Raw genomic sequence first — 7683 nt, 5'->3', positions numbered from 1 at the left:
GGATCTCACTTTCGTAAGTGACCGTGAAGGGATTGACAACCCCTTTATCGCGTTGGTTGCGAGGTTCTTGTTTGTTTGTGCAGGTACTAGGCGACTTGCGTGTTACCTCCTACTGGATTGATACCTTGGTTCTCAAAAACTGAGGGAAATAATTACGCTACTTTGCTGCAGCACCCTTTTCTCTTCAAGGGAAAACCAACGCATGCTCAAGAGGTAGCAAGAAGGATTTCTGGTGCCATTGCCGGGGAGGTTGCACCAAGTCAAGTCAAGATTTGATCTACCAACAACTAGCCATTTTTGGCGCCGTCTACGCACAAATCAAGACATACCAAGTACCCATCATAAACTCTTATCCCTCGCATTACATCATTTGCCATTCGCCTCTCGTTTTCCTCTCCCCCACTTCTAAAACGATTTTCGAAAACCTTTGCCTTTTCTTCGCCTTCTTCCCGTATGTATCTTTGTTTGTGTTTCCATGTGCCTTCTATTTGCTTACTAAAAATCTATTGACAGGGATCCACATAAAGTGTTCTACTTGGATCATCTTCAATCCTTATGCGCTCATGCTGAAACCCCAACTAGCCTAGTTGATAGGAAATCTTTAGATGAGCATGCTCATTTTGTGCGTCATCGTTTGTCTGAAAAGGGGAAGCTCTTATGGTATCAAATAAATAGTTTGCTATGCTATGCTTGGAATCTTTGTAAAATTTATGACTTTACTTGTTGCTCTAAGAACCCTAAAAAACACCTTCCCTACCTATGTGAGTTTAATGATAATGAAATCTTATCTTCTTATGGAAATGGTGTTTATAGTTACTATGATATCGAACAAATTGAAGAATTTGTTGTTTTTAAGGGTGCTCATTAAGTTGCTTTTTTGATTGAAAAGTATGATATTACTCTCTACAAACCTGAAAATTTCGACATACTTAAATATTGCTATGAAAACTATGCTCAGAATGCCTATGTTAAGGAATTTATTGAGAGAATGGCCGTTGCTTTGGAAGAAAATAATGATATGCACAAATCTATAGATAATTATGATTTCGATGATTTGATTGAAATATCTCTTAATGAACATGATGCTTGCTATTCTTATAGCCATGATTCCATTGTTTATGGAGATGAATTTGCTATAGTTCCTTATGTTAAACACGAGATTATTGCTATTGCACCCATACTTGATAGTTCCTTGAATCAAAAGCATGATTGCAATGATTCTACTATAAATTCTATTGATGTCAGTTGTGCTAATAATATGCAAAACCCTAAGCTTGGGGATGCTAGTTTTGTTGGGGAACGTAGTAATTTCAAAAATTTCCCTACGCACACGCAAGATCATGGTGATGCATAGCAACGAGAGGGGAGAGTGTTGTCTACGTACCCTCGTAGACCGGCAACGGAAGTGTTGACACAACGTAGAGGAAGTAGTCGTACGTCTTCCCGATCCGACCGATCCAAGTACTGAACGTACGACACCTCCGAGTTCTGCACACGGTCAACTCGATGACGTCCCTCGAACTCCGATCCAGCCGAGTGTTGAGGGAGAGTTTCGTCAGCACGACGGCATGCTGACGATGATGATGTTCTACCGACGCAGGGCTTCGCCTAAGCACCGCTACGATATGATCGAGGTGGATTATGGTGGAGGGCACCGCACACGGCTAAGAGATCAAGAGATCAATTGTTGTGTCTATGGGGTGCCCCCTGGCCACGTATATAAAGGAGTGGAGGAGGGGGGAGAGGGCCGGCCCCTATGGCGCGCCTGGAGGAGTCCTACTCCCACCGGGAGTAGGATTCCCCCCTTCCAAGTAGTAGGAGTAGGAGTCAAGGCAAGGGAAGGGAGAAGAGAAGGAAGGAGGGGGCGCAGCCCCTCCCCCTAGTCCAATTCGTACTAGGCCTTGGGGGGCGCCCAACCTCTCCTCTCTCTTTCCCCTAAAGCCCAATAAGGCCCATATACTCCCCGGCGAATTCCCGTAACTCTCCGGTACTCCGAAAAATACCCGAATCACTCGGAACCTTTCCGATGTCCGAATATAGTCGTCCAATATATCGATCTTTACGTCTCGACCATTTCGAGACTCCTCGTCATGTCCCCGATCTCATCCGGGACTCCGAACTCCTTTGGTACATCAAAACATATAAACTCATAATATAACTGTCATCGTAGCGTTAAGCGTGCGGACCCTACGGGTTCGAGAACTATGTAGACATGACCGAGACACGTCTCCGGTCAATAACCAATAGCGGAACCTGGATGCTCATATTGGCTCCTACATATTCTACGAAGATCTTTATCGGTCAGACCGCATAACAACATACGTTGTTCCCTTTGTCATCGGTATGTTACTTGCCGGAGATTCGATCGTCGGTATCTCAATACCTAGTTCAATCTCGTTACCGGCAAGTCTCTTTACTCGTTCCGTAATACATCATCTCGCAACTAACTCATTAGTTGCAATGCTTGCAAGGCTTAGGTGATGTGCATTACCGAGAGGGCCCAGAGATACCTCTCCGACAATCGGAGTGACAAATCCTAATCTCGAAATACGCCAACCCAACAAGTACCTTCGCAGACACCTGTAGAGCTCCTTTATAATCACCCAGTTACGTTGTGACGTTTGGTAGCACACAAAGTGTTCCTCCGGTAAACGGGAGTTGCATAATCTCATAGTCATAGGAACATGTATAAGTCATGAAGAAAGCAATAGCAACAAACTAAACGATCAAGTGCTATGCTAACGGAATGGGTCAAGTCAATCACATCATTCTCCTAATGATGTGATCCCGTTAATCAAATGACAACTCATGTCTATGGTTAGGAAACATAACCATCTTTGATCAACGAGCTAGTCAAGTAGAGGCATACTAGTGACACTCTGTTTGTCTATGTATTCACACATGTATTATGTTTCCGGTTAATACAATTATAGCATGAATAATAAACATTTATCATGATATAAGGAAATATATAATAACTTTATTATTGCCTCTAGGGCATATTTCCTTCAGTCTCCCACTTGCACTAGAGTCAATAATCTAGTTCACATCGCCATGTGATTTAATACCAATAGTTCACATCACCATGTGATTAACACCCATAGTTCACATCGACATGTGACCAACACCCAAAGGGTTTACTAGAGTCAATAATCTAGTTCACATCGCTATGTGATTAACACCCAAAGAGTACTAAGGTGTGATCATGTTGTTCTTGTGAGAGAAGTTTAGTCAACGGGTCTGCCACATTCAGATCCGTAAGTATTTTGCAAATTTCTATGTCAACAATGCTCTGCACGGAGCTACTCTAGCTAATTGCTCCCACTTTCAACATGTATCCAGATTGAGATTTAGAGTCATCTGGATCAGTGTCAAAATTTGCATCGACGTAACCCTTTACGACGAACCTTTTGTCACTTCCATAATCGAGAAACATGTCCTTATTCCACTAAGGATAATTTTGACCAATGTCCAGTGATCTACTCCTAGATCACTATTGTACTCCTTTGCCAAACTCAGGGCAGGGTATACAATAGGTCTGGTACACAGCATGGCATACTTTATAGAACCTATGGCTGGGGCATAGGGAATGACTTTCATTCTCTCTCTATCTTCTACCGTGGTCGGGTTTGAGTCTTACTCAACTTCACACCTTGTAACACAAGCAAGAACTCCTTCTTTGACTGTTCCATTTTGAACTACTTCAAAATCATGTCAAGGTATGTACTCATTGTAAAACTTATCAAGCGTCTTGATCTATCTCTATAGATCTTGATGCTCAATATGTAAGCAGCTTCACCGAGGTCTTTCTTTGAAAAAAAAACCCTTTCATACACTCCTTTATGCTTTGCAGAATAATTCTACATTATCTCCAATCAACAATATGTCATTCACATATACTTATCAGAAATGTTGTAGTGCTCCCACTCACTTTCTTGTAAATACAGGCTTCACCACAAGTCTGTATAAAACTATATGCTTTGATCAACTTATCAAAGCGTATATTCCAACTCCGAGATGTTTGCACCAGTCCATAGATGGATCGCTGGAGCTTGCATATTTTGTTAGCACCTTTAGGATTGACAAAACTTTCTTGTTGCATCATATACAACTCTTCTTTAATAAATCCATTAAGGAATGTAGTTTTGTTTATCCATTTGCCAGATTTCATAAAATGTGGCAATTGCTAACATGATTCGGATAGACTTAAGCATAGATACGAGTGAGAAACTCTCATCGTAGTCAACACCTTGAACTTGTCGAAAACCTTTTGCGACAATTCTAGCTTTGTAGATAGTAACACTACTATCAGCGTCCGTCTTCCTCTTGAAGATCCATTTAATCTCAATGGCTCGCCGATCAATGGGCAAGTCAATCAAAGTCCATACTTTGTTCTCATACATGGATCTCATCTCAGATTTCATGGCCTCAAGCCATTTCGTGGAATCTGGGCTCATCATCGCTTCCTCATAGTTCTTAGGTTCGTCATGGTCAAGTAACATGACCTCCAGAACAGGATTACCGTACCACTCTGGTGCGGATTTCACTCTGGTTTACCTACGAGGTTCGGTAGTAACTTGATCTGAAGTTACATGATCATCATCATTAGCTTCCTCACTAATTGGTGTCGTAGTCACAGGAACAGATTTCTGCGATGAACTACTTTCCAATAAGGGAGCAGGTACAATTACCTCATCAAGTTCTACTTTCCTCCCACTCACTTCTTTCGAGAGAAACTCCTTCTCTAGAAAGGATCCATTCTCAGCAATGAATATGTTGCCTTCAGATCTGTGATAGAAGGTGTACCTAACATTTTCTTTTGGGTATCCTATGAAGATGCACTTCTCCGATTTGGGTTTGAGCTTATCAGGTTGAAACTTTTTCACATAAGCATTGCAACCTCAAACTTTAAGAAACGACAGCTAAGGTTTCTTGCCAAACCATAGTTCATACGGTGTCGTCTCAACGGATTTAGATGGTGCCCTATTTAACGTGAATGCAGCTGTCTCTAATGCATAACCCCAAAACGATAGTGGTAGATCGGTAAGAGACATCACAGATTGCACCATATCTAATAAAGTACGGTTATGACGTTCGGACACACCATTACACTATGGTGTTCCAGGTGGCGTGAGTAGTGAAACTATTTCACATTGTTTTAACTGAAGGCCAAACTCTTAACTCAAATATTTACCTCTGCGATCATATCGTAGAAACTTTTATTTTCTTGTTACGATGATTATCCACTTCACTCTGAAATTCTTTGAACTTTTCAAATGTTTCAGACTTGTGTTTCATTAAGTAGATATACCCATATTTGCTCAAATCATGTGTGAAGATCAGAAAATAATGATACCTGCCGCGAGCCTCAATATTCATCGGACCACATACATCAGTATGTATGATTTCCAACAAATCTGTTGCTCGCTCCATTGTTCCGGATAACGGAGTCTTGGTCATCTTGCCCATGAGGCATGGTTCGCAAGCATCAACTGATTCATAATCAAGTGATTCCAAAAGCCCATCAACATGGAGTTTCTTCATGCGCTTTACACCAATATGACCTAAACGACAGTGCCACAAATAAGTTGCACTATCATTATTAACTTTGCATCTTTTGGTTTCAATATTATGAATATGTGTATCACTACGATCGAGATCCAACGAACCATTTTCATTGGGTTTGTAACCATATAAGGTTTTATTCATGTAAACAGAACAACAATTTATTCTCTTATTTAAATGAATAACCGTACTGCAATAAACATGATCAAATCATATTCATGCTCAACGCAAACACCAAATAACACTTATTTAGGTTCAACACTAATCCCAAAAGTATAGGGAGTGTGCGATGATGATCATATCAATCTTGGAACCACTTCCAACACACATCGTCACTTCACCCTTAACTAGTCTATGTTCATTCTGCAACTCCCGTTTCGAGTTACTACTCTTAGCAACTGAACCGGTATCAAATACCGAGGGGTTGCTACGAACACTAGTAAAATACACATCAATAATCTGTATATCAAATATACCTTTGTTCACTTTGCCATCCTTCTTATCCGCCAAATACTTGGGGCAGTTCCGCTTCCAGTGACCAGTCCCTTTGCAGTAGAAGCACTTAGTCTCAGGCTTAGGACCAGACTTGGGCTTCTTCACTTGAGCAGCAACTTGCTTGCCGTTCTTCTTGAAGTTCCCATTCTTCCCTTTGCCCTTTTCTTGAAACTAGTGGTCTTGTCTACCATCAACACTTGATATTTTTCTTGATTTCTACCTTCGTCGATTTCAGCATTACGTAGAGCTTGGGGATCGTTTCCGTTTATCCCTTGCATATCATAGTTCATCACGAAGTTCTACTAACTTGGTGATGGTGACTAGAGAATTCTATCAATCACTATTTTATCTGGAAGATTAACTCCCACTTGATTCAAGCGATTGTAGTACCCAGACAATCTGAGCACATGCTCACTGCTTGAGCTATTCTCCTCCATCTTTTAGCTATAAAACTTGTTGGAGACTTCATATCTCTCAACTCGGGTATTTGCTTGAAATATTAACTTCAACTCCTGGAACATCTCATATGGTCCATGACGTTCAAAACGTCTTTGAAGTCCCGATTCTAAGCCGTTTAAGCATGGTGCACTAAACTATCAAGTAGTCATCATATTGAGCTAGCCAAATGTTCATAACATCTGCATCTGCTCCTGCAATAGGTTTGTCACCTAGCGGTGCATCAAAGACATAATTTTTCTGTGCAGCAATGAGGATAAACCTCAGATCACCGGATCCAATCCGCATCATTGCTACTAACATCTTTCAACTTAGTTTTCTCTAGGAACATATCAAAAATAAAACAGGGGAGCTAAACACGAGCTATTGATCTACAACATAGATATGCTAATACTACCAGGACTAAGTTCATGATAAATTAAAGTTCAATTAATCATATTACTTAAGAACTCCCACTTAGATAGACATCCCTCTAATCCTCTAAGTGATCACGTGATCCAAATCAACTAAACCATGTCCGATCATCACGTGAGATGGAGTAGTTTCAATGGTGAACATCACTATGTTGATCATATCTACTATATGATTCACGCTCGACCTTTTGGTCTCCGTGTTCCGAGGCCATATTTGTTATATTCTAGGCTCGTCAAGTTTAACCTGAGTATTCCGCGTGTGCAACTGTTTTGCACCCGTTGTATTTGAACGTAGAGCCTATCACACCCGATCATCACGTGGTGTCTTAGCACGAAGAACTTTCGCAACGGTGCATACTCAGGGAGAACACTTGTACCTTGATAATTAGTGAGAGATCATCTTATAAATCTACCGTCGAACTAAGCAAAATAAGATGCATAAAAGATAAACATCACATGCAATCAAAATATGTGACATGATATGGCCATCATCATCTTGTGCCTTTGATATGCATCTCCAAAGCATCGTCATGATCTCCATCGTCACCGGCATGACACCATGATCTCCATCATCTTGATCTATATCAATGTGTCATCACATGGTTGTCTCGCCAACAATTGCTCTTGAAATATTGCTATCGCATAGCGATAAAGTAAAGCAATTATTTGGCGCTTGCATCTTATGCAATAGAGAGATAACCATAAGTCTTTTGCCAGTTGCCGATATCTTCAACAAAACATGATCATATTATAC

Source organism: Triticum urartu, chromosome 7A (genome assembly GCF_056163025.1).
Source record: "Triticum urartu cultivar PI428250 chromosome 7A, HENAU_Tu73, whole genome shotgun sequence".
In the NCBI taxonomy this organism is placed as follows: Eukaryota; Viridiplantae; Streptophyta; class Magnoliopsida; order Poales; family Poaceae; genus Triticum; species Triticum urartu.
Note: the sequence above shows the minus strand (reverse complement) of the source record.